We start from the raw sequence: 17,550 nt of genomic DNA on the forward strand, positions 1-17,550 counted from the left end.
TCTCCCCTGAGGAACCTAAAATTACCCCTGTAGAAAGACCTATGTGCTCCTAAGACAACCTCTGAATCTTGATCACTGAGAATTCATGTAAGACCAAGTTTCAGAATGTTTCCTCCAGAGAATTTCTTACAGGGGCCTTTTGGTGGCCTTTACTCCTGCTGCAAGGAAACTGACTCAGTGAAATTGAAAAACCAGAAGGTCTGGTGTACTAGCACAGTGACTCATTTTTATCCTTGCTTCCTAATTTCCAAGCCCTGTCAGAGACTTGTGCTTCTCCAATATGTAAGTATTTCAAAGTCAACATAAGCCCAGAACCCACTATCTCCAGAGGCTGATCTATTGCAGTTCTTTTCCCAGTGCCTCCCACAGTCTCCAGGGCCTTAATGATCAAGGGAGGAGGGACTACTGTTGCTTGGCTACTGTCTTGGATGATGTGGAATGTCCAGATTTATGCCATGGAATGGTCAATCAGAACGCAGTGTGGCAAAGGGATTGAATAGACTAGCTGTAGGGAGGGCATTTTTTGATCTAATTACACTAATGGAGGTAAGAGGTGATAAAGGAAGGGTATAGTAATGAAGCAGAGGTGAGTCTGTAGAGAATCCAATAAATTTAAGCACTGTTTGTTAATTATACTGGAAATAAATTTCTGTGCTGGGAGGATGAGAGTTTATCCAAAAAGGATAGCAAGATGGGCAACAGGCTGGATGGTGGTGAGGGTAAATGTACCAGGCAGGGATGGGAGGAGGTCTGGGCATTGTTTTAGTGATCAGTTGAAACATGGGACATATGTAACATGCTGTACCTGGGTCTGACCATAGTGTTGAGGCAGAGGGTAGTGTGTGATGCTGACAGGGATCGGCTGGTATGTTGAGTTTTAACATATGTGACTCTGAGACACATATGAGGCATCAACTTGTGAATTAGGAGTTGTGAGTTGAAAGTATAGGTCTGTAGTTTAGAAAGAGATGTGGGGACAAATATAGATCTAGTTGATGTAGGTGGTAACTGAAAACATGCCAGCCAGAGCATATGTGTGTCTTGGGTGTTGGGCAGAGGGCAGCCAAAGCTCTTCAACGTCAAGGTAATGATTGTTTTCCTTGTTTATGACTCAGCCTGGAACTAGCTTAGCTTCTCAACAGAAGAAGCATGATTACAGGTCACAGCTCCTGTCTTTCAAAAAGTCCTAAATCCTGACATGTGAGGAGCTCCCCAGGTTCCTTTCATCAGTTTAATTTCCCCAGGAACAACTGAAGAAAGAAACCTCTATACTATTTGAACTTCACTAAAAGATCACAATGCTAATATTTTAATAATCAATATTTCTTTTAAATAGTCTACTCTTGGGATTTCCCTGGTGGTCCAGAGGTTAAAACTCCGCACTTCCAATGCAGGGGGTGTGGGTTAGACTTCTGATCAGGGAACTAAGACCCAACATGCCAGTTGGTATGGACAAAAATAAATAAATAAATTTAAAGATGAAAGAAATAAAAATAAAATCATCTACTCCTCATATAGCTAATAAATCAAAGCCTATTAATTTCAGAAAAGACTCTTGAGAGTCCTTTGGACTGCAAGGAGATCAAACCAGTCAATCCTAAAGGAAATCAACCCTGAATATTCTTTGGAAGGACTGATGCTGAAGCTGAAGCTCCAATACTTTGGCCATCTGATGCAAAGAGCTGACTCATTGGAAAAGATCCTGATGCTAGAAAAGATTGAGGGCAAGAGGAAAGGTGGGGCAACAGAGGATGAGATGGTTGGATGGCATCACTGACTCCATGGACACGAGTTTGAGCAAACTCAGGGAGATAATGAAGGACAAAGAAGCCTGGCCTGCTACAGTCCATGGGGTTGCAAAGAATCAGATATGACTGAATGACTGAACAACAACCTCAAAAAGCAGACACATACTATTATTATAATGATCATAACACTGACCTTTACTCTTTCAGGAAAAAAAAATTTTAAAGCCTCAGACAACCAACTCCAAAATTTATGTCTTCACTACTTCTATCTTGATTCTGTCTTTCCCCCCCTCTTCTAATTTTGATTCTGATTCTGATTTCTTTCCTGGATTAGAATTATATCCTACCTAACCTACAAGATGGAGAAGGCAATGGCAACCCACTCCAGTACTCTTGCCTGGAAAATCCCATGGACAGAGGGGCCTGGTGGGCTGCAGTCCATGGGGTCGCTAGGAGTCGGACACGACTGAGAGACTTCACTTTCACTTTTCACTTTCATGCATTGGAGAAGGAAATGGCAACCCACTCCAGTGTTCTTGCCTGGAGAATTCCAGGGACGGGGGAGCCTGGTGGGCTGCCGTCTCTGGGGTCGCACAGAGTCGGACACTACTGAAGTGACTTAGCAGCAGCAGCAGCAACCTACAAGATAGAAGACTTACACAGAAGGGACTGTATAAGCTATAAAACTGCTTAGCTGCAACGTGAAATTGGTTCCTTCCCTCTTGTCATCAAAAGGGCAAAGGAGAAGCCCCAGCAAGATGGTAGGAGGGGTGAAATTGCCTTTAGAATCAAACCCCATACCTGCCAGAGATGCTCAGAGGGCTCAAACATACCTTGTGCACACCAGGACCCAGAGACCCAATCGAGATTGAGACAGAACTGTGTTTGGGTGTCTCCTGAGGAGGTATGGGTCAGCAGTGGACTGCTGCAGGGTCAGGGGCTCTGGGTGCAGTAGACCTGGGTATGGCATAAGCCCTCTTGGAGGAGGTCGCCATTAACCCACCACAGAGCCTCCAGAACTTACACAGGACTGGGGAAACAGACTCTGGGAGGGCACAAAAAGAACCTTATGCACACCAGGACCCAGGAGAAAGGAGCAGTGAGCCCACAAGAGACTGACGCAGACTTGCCCGTGAGTGTCCAGGAGTCTCTGGCGGAGGCGTGGGACGGTGGTGGCCTGCTGCAGGGGCAGGGGCAGAGTGTAGTAGTGTATCCATGGGACCTTTTGAAGGAGGTCATCATTATCTTCATTACCTCCACCATAGTTTGGCCTCAGGTCAAATAACTGGGAGGGAACACAGTCCCGCCCTTCAACAGAAAATTGGATTAAAGATTTACTGAGCATAGCCCTGGCCATCAGAACAAGACCCAGTTTCCCCCTCAGTCAGTCTTTCCCATCAAGAAGCTGTTTATCCTTCTCCATCAGAGGGCAGACAGACTGAAAACCACCATCACAGAAAACTAACCAATCTGTTCACACGGACCACAGCCTTGTCTAACTCAATGAAACTATGAGCCATGCCACATAGGGCCACCCAAGATGGACAGGTCATGGTGCAGAGTTCTGACAAAACGTGGTCCACTGGAGAAGGGAATGGCAAACCACTTCAATATTCTTGCCTTGAGAACCCCATTAACAGTATGAAAAGGAAAAAAGATAGGACACTGAAAGATGAACTCCCCAGGTTGGTAGATGCCCCATATGCTACTGGAGATCAGTGGAGAACTAACTCCAGAAAGAATGAAGAGATGGAACCAAAGCAAAAACAACACCCAGTTATGGATGTGACTGGTGATGGAAGTAAAGTCTGATGCTGTAAAGAGCAATATTGCATAGGAACCTGGAATGTTAGGTCCATGAATCAAGGTAAATTGGAAGTGGTCAAACAGGAGATGGCAAGAGTGAACATCGGCATTTTAGGAATCAGTGAACTAAAATGTACTGGAATGGATGAATTTAACTCAGATACCATTTTATCTCCTACTGTGGGCAAGCATCCCTTAAAAGAAATGGAGTAGCCATCATAGTCAACAAAAGAGTCCAAAATACAGTACTTGGATGCAATCTCAAAAATGACAGAATGCTCTCTGTTTGTTTCCAAGGCAAACCATTCAATATCACAGTAATCCAAGTCTATGCCCTGACCAATAATGGTGAAGAAGCCAAAGTTGAATGATTCTATGAAGACCTACAAGACCTTCTAGAACTAACACCCCAAAAAAGATGTCCTTTTCTTTATAGGGGACTGGAATGCAAAAGTAAGAAGTCAAGAAATACTTGCAGTAACGGGCAAATTTAGCCTTGGAGTACAGAATGAAGCAGGGCAAAGGCTAACAGTTTTGCCAAGAGAATGGACGGCTCATATCAAACACCCTCTTCCAACAACACAAGAGAAGACTCTACACATGGACATCACCAGATGGTCAATACCAAAATCAGATTGACTATATTCTTTTCAGCCAAAGATGGAGAAGCTCTACAGTTAGCAAAAACAAGACTGGGAGCTGACTGTGGCTCAAATCATGAACTCCTTATTGCCAAATTCAGACTTAAATTGAAGAAAGTGGGGAAAACCACCAAACCATTCAGGTATGACCTAAATCAAATCCTTATGACTATACAGTGGAAGTGAGAAATAGATTCAAGGGATTAGATCTAATAGACAGAGTGCCTGAAGAACTATGGACAGAGGTTCATGACATTATATGGGAAGCAGTGATCAAGACCATCCCCAAGAAAAAGAAATGCAAAAAGGGAAAATGGTTGTCTAAGGAGGCCTTACAAACAGCTATGAAAAGAAAAGAATCGAAAGGCAAAGGAGAAAAGGAAGGATATACCCATCTGAATGCAGAGTTCCAAAGAACAGCAAGGAGAGATAAGAAAGCCTTCCTCAGTGATCAATGCAAAGAAATAGAGGGAAACAATGGAATGGGAAAGACTAGAGATCTCTTCAAGAAAATTAGAGATACCAAGGGAACATTTCATGCAAAGATGGGCTCAATAAAGGACAGAAACAGTATGGACCTAACAGAAGCAGAAGATACTAAGAAGAGGTGGCAAGAATACACAGAAGAACTGTACAAAAAAGAGCTTCACGACCCAGATAATCACGATGATGTGATCACTCACCTAGAGCCAGACATCCTGGAACGAGAAGTCAAGTGGGCCTTAGGAAGCATCACTACAAACAAAGCTAGTAGAGGTGATGGAATTACAGTTGAACGATTTCAAATCCTAAAAGATGAGGCTGTGAAAGTGCTGTACTCAATATGCCAGCAAATTTGGAAAACTCAGCAGTGGCCACAGGACTGGAAAAGGTCAGTTTTCATTCCAATCCCAGAGAAAGACAATGCCAAAGAAGTTCAAACTATCACACAATTGCACTCATCTCACACACTAGCAAAGTAATGCTCAAAATTCTCCAAGCCAGGCTTCAACAATATGTGAACTGTGAACTTCCAGATGTTCAAGCTGGTTTTAGAAAAGGCAGAGGAACCAGAGGTCAAATTGCCAACATCCATTGGATCATCTAAAAAGCAAGAGAGTTCCAAAAAAACATCTATTTCTGCCTTATTGACTATGCCAAAGCCTTTGACTATGTGGATCACAACAAACTGTGGAAAATTCTTCAAGAGATGGGACTACCAGATCACCTGACCTGCCTCGTGAGAAACCTGTATGCAGGTCAGGAAGCAACAGTTTGAATGGGACATGGAACAAGAGACTGGTTCCAAATCAAGAAAGGAATAGGTCACAGCTGTATATTGTCATCCTGCTTATTTAACTTATATGCAGAGTACATCATTAGAAATGCTGGACTGGAAGCACAATGAAGCACAAACTGGAATCAGGATTGCTGGGAGAAATATCAATAACCTCAGATGTGCAGATGACAGCACCCTTACGGCAGAAAGCGAAGAACTAGAGAGTCTCTTGATGAAAGTGAAAGAGGAGAGTCAAAAAGTTGGCTTAAAGCTCAACATTCAGAAAACTAAGATCAGGGCATCTGGTCCCATCACTTCATGGCAAACAGATGGGGAAACAGTGACAGACTTTATTTTGGGGGGCTCCAAAATCACTGCAGATGGTGACTGCAATCATGAAATTAAAAGACGCTTGCTCCTTGAAAGAAAAGCTATGACAAACCTACACAGCATATTAAAAAACAGAGACATTACTTTGCCAACAAAGGTCCATCTAGTCAAAGCTATGGTTTTTCCAGTAGTCACATATGGATGTGAGAGTTGGACCATAAAGAAGGCTGAGCGCCGAAGAACTGATGCTTTTGAACTGTGGTGCTGGAGAAGACTCTTGCGGGTCCCTTGGACTGCAAGGAGATCCAACCAGTCCATCCTAAAGTAAATCAGTCCTGGGTGTTCATTGGAAGGACTGATGTTGAAGCTGAAACTCCAATACTTTGGCCACCTGATGCGAAGAGCTGACTCATTGGAAAAGACCCTGATGCTGGGAAAGATTGAGGGCAGGAGAAGAAGGGGACAACAGAGGATGAGATGGTTGGATGGCATCACCGCGACTCAATGGACATGAGTTTGGGTGAACTCCGGGAGTTGGTGATGGACGGGGAGGCATGGCGTGCTGCGATTCATGGGGTCTCAAAGAGTCAGACTCGACTGAGCTACTGAACTGAACTGAACTGAACTGAAGCTTTTCTGGCTCCACGGGTCAAAATCTCCCTCTTCCAGGTCCGTCCTCAATGGCCGGGCCGCCTTAGCGCAGCCGCGCTCGCAGGATCTGGAGCCTCACACCTCGCGCGGCGCTGGCGGAGAAGCTTCCGGCACCATGCAATCAAATTGCTTGGAGCTTGAGAGTTGCAGGTGCGCGCATGCGCACGCGGCGACTTTGGTCTACAGCATCCGCTGCCCGCCTCGTTCTGACCCTACGGGCAGTAACGTCCGGACAGGAAGAGACCGGTAGGAGAAGGGTGGCCTCTCCTTTAAAGTCCTGTCCAGACAGGATCCAAAAACGATCTTGAGACGGAGGGAGGGGTGGAAATACGTTAAGGGAAAAGAAATCCTCGGTGATTTCCTCATCTTAAAGCACCCTGAAGATGAAGTCATCGTCTGCAGGGACCAGGTTCTCCGGGCGCTGGTGAAGGTGGGTGGAGTCCCCGTTAGCAGTTGGAGCCAAGCAGACAACCTGGGCCCGGCCACCAGTGAGTAAGCAGCCCCTCTTCCTCCCCGGATGGGCAGCACTTGAACTTCTCTCGTAGCACTTGAACTTCTCCCCCTTGGCTTTGGATGGATCCCAAGGATGCAACAGAAACGTCTACTTTTAAAGTTCACTTACTTGGGGCAAGAGTACTTTAAAATCTCTTAACAAAGGAAACGGTTTATGGTGGGTTTTGACAGATTTTAGGTGTGCGGGATCTACGAAAACCAATACACTAGGGAAAGCAACTACTGTTAATGACACACTCCCAGAAACAACACTTCAGCCAGGTACGTTTGTCCGTTAGGTTGCTGCTGCTGCTGCTAAATCACGTCAGTCGTGTCCGACTCTGTGCGACCCCATAGACGGCAGCCCACCAGGCTCCCCAGTCCCTGGGATTCTCCAGGCAAGAACACTGGAGTGGGTTGCCATTTCCTTCTCCAATGCATGAAAGTGCGAAGTGAAAGTGAAGTCGCTCAGTCGTGTCCGCGTCTTAGCGATCCCATGGACTGCAGCCTACCAGGCTCCTCTGTCCATGGGAGTTTCCAGGCAAGAGTACTGGAGTGGGTCGCCAGTGCCTTCTCCGGTCCGTTAGGTTGGGCCTACTTTAAATGCACTGTTAGTGGAACTTCAGAAAAATCTAGGACGTTCACAATGAATGTTTTAATTTTGGTAGTTTTAAATGGAGATACACATTCCAGAAGTTATGTAACAAACACTTGAGGCCCCCCTTTATGCCAATTTTGCAAAAATGAAAAGGAAAGATGATATATAAATGACAAGACCTAATAAAATGACTTTTAATATTATTTTTTCCCCCTTTGGATAGGTAGCATCTAACTCCTCATTCGATGAAATCTCAACCACTGCAAGAACCTAATACCAGTTTTCTAGTTCCAGCTTACTCTTCCCTAAGACTTTCCTGAGCATCTTCCCATCATCTTTTCTATACCATAAAAGTAAATTCTACTTCAGCCTTTAATTTGCAACCCCAAACTCAACAATCAGCCTAGTAAGTTAGGGTAGAAGCCCTTCAAGGGACTCTCCCTACAAAGAATAGAAAATTGCAGGGGCTTCCCTGCATGGCTCAGTGGTAAAGAATCCACCTGCCAATGCAGGAGACACTGGTTTGATCCCTGATTCAGGAAGATCCCACATGCTGGGGAGCAACTAAGCCTGTGCACAACTATCGAGCCTGTGCTCTAGAGCCCATGAGCCACAACTACTGAAGCCGGCGGGACCTACAGCTCATTGCTCTGCAACAAGAGAAGCCGCCACAGTGAGAAGCCCGTGCACCTCAACTAGAGAGTAGCCCCCATTCACCACAACTAGAGAAAAACCCTCACAGCAGCAAAGACCCAGCACAGCCAAAAATAAAGAAAATTGCACAGCAAACATATTCATGTTCATAAGGAAAACAAACTTTTTTTCCCCCAAGAAAAACCCAGATTCATTGTTGAATGTTACAGATATTTTGTCTCTCAGTCAGCTCTAGAGAATGTTACAGATATTTTGTCTCTCAGTCAGCTCTAGAGGTAACTAGAGATTTTTCTTTGGAGGCTGCAATAGAGGATTATTGGCTAATAGGTCAGCTATAATATGTGAAGGCATGTATCCTGCAATTAAATGAGAGGAGTTAAGTGACAGTGCATCTTGATTTGCATGGTGGCTACTTCAGTATACACATTTCAAAATATCTTGAGCTGTGTGAAAAAGTCAAACCTGGAAGACTTTAAGATTTACTATCAAACTGTTTTTTACTGCAAACAAGATAGTATGGCAGAGGCAAAACAATAAGCCGCATACATGTATAGATATGTGTAACTGAATTGAGATACCTAAAACAAACCCACCTTGTATGGGCAAATTATTTTTTTTAAGGACACTAGAGCAACTCAATGGGAAAAGGAATATCATTTTAATAAATAGTGCTGAAACAACTGGATATCTATGTAGGGAAAAAGCCTGCAGTCCTTACTTTGCAATATACACAAAAACTAATTTGAGTTGGACCATAGATCAAACCATACGAACTAAAACTATAACATTTTATAAGAAAATACATGAGAATATCCTGTGACCTGATAGTAAGCAAAGGTTTTCTAAATATGACAAAGAAATAAGTAAAAAATACAATGATAACAACTTTGCTGTATTTATGGATAACTATAAAATATAACTTTTTAAACAACTTTACAACTTGTTAAAACAACTTTTTAACAACATTAAAAAGTGTTCTCATAAAATATACCATAAGTAAGTAGAAAGGCAAGTTACAATGGAGAAAAATAGTTACAAAGGATATCTGACAAAGACTGTCTCCAGAATATATAATGAACTCCTACAATTCAGTACTAAAAACTAAAACACCCATTTTTAAAACAGGCAAAAGCTTAAATACACTTCAGAGAGAGGAAGATACAGTAATGGCCAGTAAGCACATAAAAAAGTGTTCAATATCATTATAGGTATTAAAACTACATTGAGATACCTCTCCAGTAGTATGGCTAAGATTACAAAGTCTGAAAATATCAAATCTTTGTGAAGATGTGCACAAAACCAGAATTCTCATCCGGGGATGTAAATGTTATAATCACTTTGATTTGACGATTACTTATACATTTAAACATAAATTTACATAAATATCCTTCTGTTCCCATGTTTTGCTGGAAGTTTTACTTTCATTTCAGATTCAAAGGATTCCTTAATTAAAAAAACACTTGTTACATACAAATAAACAATTTCAATATTTAAAAGAGGATTATTTAACTTAATTTCAATATGCAATCATTAAAAGAAAAGAGAACAACAAAAAAAAAACAACAGAGAAGAGTAATAGCACATACATCAGCAAATTGGGCCAACCAACATCCAGACTTAAACAGTGTGCTGGGAAGTCCCGAGCAACAGCAATCTGGAGTCCCAGTTAGGAGAAGGGCAGTGCATCCGCTCCACAAATGAGACTTCAGAGTGCCCTTTCCAGGGCTCCCACTTATAATCCCAGGCCACAAACTGATGTTATCAGTTTACATGGAGAAATGCAGCTCTGGTTTTACTATAACATTTTTACAATGCTGTTTGTGTCACCTTGTGAGTCATAGGATTTCGTTAAACCCCAAGCAATTGGCCAGACCTCCCGGGGCTCAAGAGTTCCAAGACTCACTCCCTTTCTTTTCTGAAGTACCACTTGATTTGCTGTGCTTGCAGACAGGCATGGAATCCAGACAGGTTAGAAGCAAAGTCAGAGGCCTCTTGTGCTTTGAAGCCTGAACAAGACTTCCTCTATTTTAATTTCCCCAACATCCCAGAAACACTTCGTTTAGATATTCTCCCAAGAGAAATACACATGTTCATACAAAAAGAAGTTGTAGCAAGAATGTTCATAGCATTTTAAAAACTATTTTGTATTGAAGTATAGCTGATTAAAAATGTTGTGATAGTTTCAGGTGGACAGCAAAGGGGCTCAGCCATACATATACATGTATCCATTCTCCCCCAAACTCCCTTCCCATCCAGGCTGCTGCATCACACTGAGCAGAATTCCCTTTGCTATACAGTAGGACTTTGTTGGTTATCCATAAAAACAGCAATATGTACACGTCGATCCCAAACTCCCTAACTATCCCTTATCCAAATTCTTCCCCTCTGACAACCATAAGTTCATTCCCTAAGTTTGTGAGTCTGTTTTGTAAATGAGATCATTTGTATCATTTCTTTTTTAGATTCTACATATAAGTGATGTCATGATAGTTCTTCTTCTCTTTCTGACTTACTTCATTCAGTATGACAATCTCTAGGTCCATACATATTGCTGCAAATGACATTATTTCATTCTTTTTTGATGGCTGAGTGATATTCCATTGTATACAGGTACCACATCTTTATCCATTCCTCTGTCAATGGACATTTAGGTTGCTTCCATGTCTTGGCTATTGTAAACAGTGTTGCAGTGAACATTGGGGTGCATGGATCCTTTTGGACCATGTTTTTCTCCAGATATAAATAACCTGTGGAAAATTCTGAAGGAGATGGGAATACCAGACCACCTGACCTGCCTCTTGAGAAACCTGTATGCAGGTCAGGAAGCAACAGTTAGAACTGGACATGGAACAACAGACTGGTTCCATATAGGAAAAGGAGTACGTCAAGGCTGTATATTGTCACCCTGTTTATTTAACTTATATGCAGAGTACATTATGAGAAATGCTGGGCTGGAGGAAGCACAAGCTGGAATCAAGATTGCCGGGAGAAATATCAGTAACCAAAGATATGCAGATGACACCACCCTTATGGCAGAAAGTAAAGAAGAACTAAAGAGCCTCTTGATGAAAGTGAAACAGAAAAGTGAAAAGTTGGCTTAAAACTCAACATTCAGAAAATTAAGATCATGGCATCTGGTCCTATCACTTCATGGCAAATGGGGAAACAGGGGAAACAGAGGCAGACTTTATTTTTGGGGGCTCCAAAATCACTGCAGATGGTGATTGCAGCCATGAAATTAAATGACGCTTACTTCTTGGAAGGAAAGTTATGACCAACCTAGACAGCATATTAAAAAGCAGAGGCATTACTTTGCCAACAAAGGTCTGTCTAGTCAAGGCTATGGTTTTTCCAGTAATCATGTATGGATGTAAGTGTTGGACTGTAAGAAAGCTGAGCACCGATGAATTGATACTTTTGAACTGTGGTGATGGAGAAGACTCAAGAGTCCCCTGGACTGCAAGGAGATCCAACCAGTCCATCCTAAAGGAGATCAATCCTGGTGTTCATTGGAAGGACTGATGTTGAAGCTGAAACTCCAATACTTTGGCCACCTGATGCAAAGAGCTCCCTCATTTGAAAAGACTCTAATGCTGGGAGGGATTGAGGGCAGGAGGAGAAGGGGACGACAGAGGATGAGATGGTTGGATGGACCAACTCAATGGACATGGGTTTGGGTGGACGCCGGGATTTGGTGATGGACAGGGAGGCCTGGTGTGCTTCGGTTCATGGGGTTGCAGAGAATCGGACATGACTGAGTGACTGAACTGAACTGATATGCCTAGGAGTGGGATTGTAGGGTCGTATGGTAGCTCTATTTTTAGTTTTTAAGGAACCTCCATACTGTTCTCCATAGTGGCTGTACCAATGTACATTCCTGCCAATAGTAGAGGAGGGTTCCCTTTTCTCCACACTCTTTCCAGCATTTTTTTGTTTGTAGATTTTTTGATGATGGCCATTCGGACTAGTGTGAAGTGATATCTTATTGTAGTTTTGATTTGTATGTCTCTAATAATTAGCAATGTTGAGCATCTGTTCATGTGCCTTTTGGTCTTCTGTAAATGGCAACCCACTCCAGTACTCTTGCCTAGAAAATCCCATACACGGAGGAGCCTGGTGCAGGCTACTGTCCATGGGGTCACAAAGAGTCGGACAGGACTGAGCGACTTCACTTTCACTTTATGTCTTATTTGGAGAAACATCTATTAGTTCTTCTTCCCATTTTTTTTGACTGGGTTGTTTGTTTTGATAATGTTAAGCCTCATGAATACTCATGGTTAACTTTTTAATGTGAGTTTACATTGATATACCTTGGATCCCCTAAAGATTAAATTAACAGGAGAGAAGCAGGATGAATCAAGAGTCCAGAAACCTGACAACAGAACTGAAGAGCAAAAAGAACTCCACTATGAGCCAGAAAGTAAAAAGCCAGGCTGTAAAGGAGAAATGTGTCTTTCCTGATTCAGAAAAGTTGGTTTCTGGGCTGAAATGCATTTTTAAAAATGTCCAGAATCTCTCTAGTACTAAGATCCCAGACCCAGCTAAAAAAAAAAAAATTCTGATCCAACTTAAAAACATTTGAAGCCAGTGGAAAACTGAATCTACTTAATTAAACAAAAGCAGCCCAACTCAAGAAAGACATGTTAGATTGACTGAGCCATCCACACTAGAGGCCTGATAGAAAAATGAGTATGTCCATGTTATTGTTGTTCAGTGGCCAAGTTATATCCAGCTCTTTGCAACTCCATGGACGCAGCACACTGGGCTTCCCTGTCCCTCACCACCTCTCAGAGTTTGCCCAAGTTCATGTCCATTGAATCGGTGATGCCATCCAACCATCTTATCCTCTGTTGCCCTCTTCTCCTGCCTTCAATCTTTACCAGCATCAGGGTCTTTTCTGATGAGTCAACTCTTCCCATCAGGTAGTCAAAGTATTAGAGCTTCAGCTTCAGCATCAGTCCTTCCAGAGTATTCAGGGTTGATTTCCTTTAAGATTGACTGGTTTGATCTACTTGCTTTCCAAGGGACTCTCAGGAGTCTTCTCCAACATCACAGTTCGAAAGCATCAATTCTTTGGCACTCAACCTTCTTTATTGTCTAACTCTCATATCTGTACAGAGAAGGCAATGGCACCCCACTCCAGTTCTCTTGCCTGGAAAATCCCATGAACGGAGGACCCTGGTAGGCTGCAGTCCATGGGGTTGCTAAAAGTTGGACACGAATGAGCGACTTCACTTTCACTTTTCACTTTCACTTTTCACTTTCATGCATTGGAGAAGGAAATGGCAACCCACTCCAGTATTCTTGCCTGGAGGATCCCAGGGAGCGGGGAGCCTGGTGGGCTGATGTCTATGGGGTCACACAGAGGCGGACATGACTGAAGTGACTTAGCAGAAGTAGCAACAGCAGCATATCTGTACATGATTACTGGAAAGACCATAGCCTTGACTATACAGACCTTCGTCAGCAAAGAGATGTCTTTGCTTTTTAATACACTGTTTAGGTTTGTCATAGCTTTCCTGCCAAGAAACAATCATCTTCTAATTTTATGGCTGCAGTCACCATCTGCAGTGATCTTAGAGCCTAAGAATAGGAAATCTGTCACTGCGTCTACCTTTTCCCCTTGTATTTGCCATGAAGTGATGGAACCAGATGCCATGATCTTAATTTTTTAATACTGAGTTTTAAACCAGCTTTTTCACTCTCCTCCTTCACACTCATCAAGAGGCTCTTTAATTCCTTTTCACTTTCTACCATTAGAGTGGTATCATCTGCATATCTGAGGTTGTTGATATTTCTCCCAGTGATCTTGATTCCAGCTTGTGACTCATCTAGCCCAGCATTTTGCATGATGTGCTCTGTGTATAAGTTAAATAAACAGGGTGATAATAAACAGGCTTGTCATACTCCTTTCTCAATCCTGAACCAATCAGGATTGTTCATACAGTTGTTCCATACAGAGTTCTAACTGTTGCATTTTGACCTGCATACAGGTTTCTCAGGAGACAGGTAAGATGGTCTGGTATTTCCATCTCTTTAAGAGTTTTCCATAGTTTGTTATGATCCTCCCAGTCAAAGGCTTTAATGTAGTCAATGAAACAGAGGTAGATGTTTTTCTGGAAATCCCTTGCTTTCTCTATGATCCAGCAAATGTTGGCAATTTGATCTGTGGTTCCTCTGCCTTTTCTAAACTCAGCTTGAACATCTGAAAGTTTTCCGTTCACATAGTGCTGAAGCCTAGCTTGGAGGATTTTGAGTATAACTTTACTAGCATAGGAGATGAGTGCAATTGTCTGGTGGTTTAAACATTCTTTAGTACTGCCCTTCTTGGGAATTGGGATGAAGATTGATCTTTTCTAGTCCTGCAGCCACTGCTGGGCTTTTCAAATTTATTGACATGTTGAGTGCAGCACTTTAATAGCATCATCTTTTAGGATTTTAAATAGCTCTGCTGGAATTCCATCATCTCCACTAGCTTTATTGGCAGCAGTGCTTCCTAAGGCCGCTTGACTTCACACTCCAGAATGTCTGGCTCTGAGTGAGAGACTGCACCATCGTGGTTATCTGAGTCATTGAGATCTTTTTTATACAGTTCCTCTGTGTATTCTTTCTGTCTCGTCTTGATCTCTTCTGCTTCCATTAGGTCTTTACCATTTCTGTCCTTTATTATGCCCAACGTTGGATGAAATATTCCTTTGATAGTTCCAGTTTTATTGAATAGATCTCTAGTCTTACCCTTTCTGTTGTTTTCCTCTATTTCTTTGCATGTTCATTATTGTTGTTGTTCAGTCACCCAGTCGTGTCCGACTCTTTGCAACCCCATGAATCGCAGCACGCCAGGCCTCCCTGTCCATCACCAACTCCTGGAGTTCACCCAAACCCATGTCCATTGAGTTGGTGATGCCACCCAACCATCTCATCCTCTGTTGTCCCCTCCTCCTCCTGCCCTCAGTCTTTCCCAGCATCAGGGTCTTTTCAAATGAGTCAGCTCTTCGCATCAGTTCCTCTTCACTTTCTGCCATTAGAGGGTATATCATCCACATATCTGAGGTTGTTGATGTTTCTCCCACCTATCTTGATTCCAGCTTGTAAGTCATCCAGCCTGGCATTTCTTATGATGTGCTCAGCATATAGGTTAAATAAACAGGGTGACAGCAGACGACCCTGTCGTACACCTTTCTCGATCTTGAACCAATCAGTTGTTCCATACAGGGTTCTAACTGTTGCTTCTTGCATATTCATACTGGAGAGTAAATATTTACTTCTGTCTCTACACTGTCAAACACACTGTCTGACACATATTAATAAGTTACTGGAGGCACAATGAAGCAAAAAGTGACATATAATCAAAAGAAAAAGGGATGACCAATTTAATGGACATCAATTTGTGCAAACTCTGGGAGATAGTGGAGGACAGAGGAGCCTGGCATGCTGCAATCCATGGGGTTGCAAAGACTTGGACATGACAGTGTCTGAACAACAACAAAAAGACAATTCTCAGGTGGCCTTGATGCTGAACTATTAAACAAGGACTTGAAAATAAACTAAGATGTTTTAAATGACCTAACAAGCAAAAATGTAGAGGAAGAAAAAAATGTGAATCACTGTAAAGAAAGCATTAAGTTTTCAATGATAAAGGTACACGTGCATGCTCAGTCACTCAGTTGTGTCTGACTCTGCGACCCCATGGACTGCAGCCTGCCAGGCTCCTCTGTCCATAGAATTTTCAAGGCAAGAATACTGGAGTGGGTTGCCATTTCCTTCTCCAGGGGATCATACTGACCCAGGAATGGAATCTACCTCTCCTGTCTCTCTCCATTGGCAGGTGGATTCTTTACCACTGAGCCACTACGGAAGCCCCAATAAAGGTACATGGCTATGGCCGAATATGAAAGGGTTATGTCATTAATGAACTTAGAAAAGCATGAAAAAAAAAAAAAAAAAAAGAAAAGCATGAATTTGTCTCATTTCTCATGGGATATTCTCCCTCCTCCTTGTCCCTTTAGGAGCACTGCCCTCTTCTCTAAGTCAAGAAGAGGTGCTCAGCTGTCCCCTCTATCCTTTGAACATAAAAGACACTGTTAACCCTTTTTCCTAGGAGCCTCTCTAGGGAACTCCCTTGTTCAGACCAGGAGAATCAAGACCCATAAACACTTCTGGGTGGGAGATATGATCACATCATCTCTGGAGCCATGTAGTCTGTTCTGGGGTAGATTGAATGGTTTTTATTTACTTTCTTCTCTTCCTTATTTTGTTAACTAGGCTAAATGTTTCATAAGCCTTCCTTTCAGTCTTCTTTTTTTCTTTGAAATCTTGGAGGTGGAACAAGAAGGAAGAGATGCAAATCTTAGTGAAGCCTTCTCACTGAGCATGATGGCCAAGGAGAAGGGCTCTGCCTGGGTCTGAGTGCTGGGTCCCATCATCGTAGTGGTGGGACCCTTAAAAGGTTAGCTCGGCCTTTTACTGCCTCAGTGTTTTCCTCTGCAGCAAGAGGGTGGTAAAATCCTACACTATGTTTCAGAGTTGTTATGTGGACTTAATAAATTATTACATAGTAAAGCACTGAGAAATGGTGCTGGTCACACAGTAAAGCTCCAAGAAAGCTGTTATTTTTGTTATTATTATTAAGCCTTTTATCTCCACTTCTAACTATACCACTGCTGACTTTCAACATTCCCTGGCATAAATTAAGGATGTCTAATGGTTTGGTTGGCCTCTTCTCCTGCATATTAGAGACCAGTATCAGGAAAACTGGTTACTGGCAAGGTTTGATAGTGATCTAACTAAAGTGCAGACAGCTCAGCAAGGAACTGGATCAAACTTCATCAAATTCTTGGACTTCTATGCAGGCATAATGATTTTTCAGCTCATGGTAGAAAATCTTTTGCACGTGATTCTAGGAAGTGCTTTTAGTATACAACCAGACTTGTTGTTTAGTCACTAAGAATACTGGAGTGGGTTGCCATTTCCCTTCTGCAGGGGATCTTCCCAATCCAGGGATTGAACCTGAGTCTCCTGCATTGCAGGGGGATTCTTTACCACTGAGCCACTAGGGAAGCCCCGACCCACCTGCAATGCAGGAGCCAAATCAGACTTACCCAAATATAAGAAAAATCCAAGTATGTATCAGAGACCCCTTATTTTTTGTTGTTCTTAGGGAATCAAAGTAGGAAAATTTAATTTACCTGGAATTTGTAGATTTCCTCTTTCAGTTATGAATGGAGTATCTGTAGCAAACCAGCGCACACTCTGAAAACAAGTAGATAAAATCTGACTTAAAGGAATTCTATTTGAAGTCTTTGGAAAACTACCAATGCAGTCAGGACACACAGAACCAGTTCTAAAGAGAGCCTCATTGGAAGGAAACTAATT

General features: G+C 42.5%; 1 protein-coding gene across 1 annotated transcript in view; it reads left to right on the forward strand.

The window, feature by feature from the left end:
• Positions 1-6,617: 6,617 nt before the first annotated feature.
• The window catches only part of LOC129656059 (myomegalin-like), a 30,730-nt gene continuing 19,797 nt past the window's right edge, over positions 6,618-17,550 (forward strand). The window contains exon 1 of the mRNA XM_055586853.1: positions 6,618-6,922. The gene's annotated coding sequence lies outside the window, so the exon portion shown is untranslated. The remainder of the gene's footprint in view (positions 6,923-17,550) is intronic.

The sequence above is a fragment of the Bubalus kerabau genome, chromosome 6, assembly GCF_029407905.1.
Source record: "Bubalus kerabau isolate K-KA32 ecotype Philippines breed swamp buffalo chromosome 6, PCC_UOA_SB_1v2, whole genome shotgun sequence".
Taxonomy (NCBI): Eukaryota; Metazoa; Chordata; class Mammalia; order Artiodactyla; family Bovidae; genus Bubalus; species Bubalus kerabau.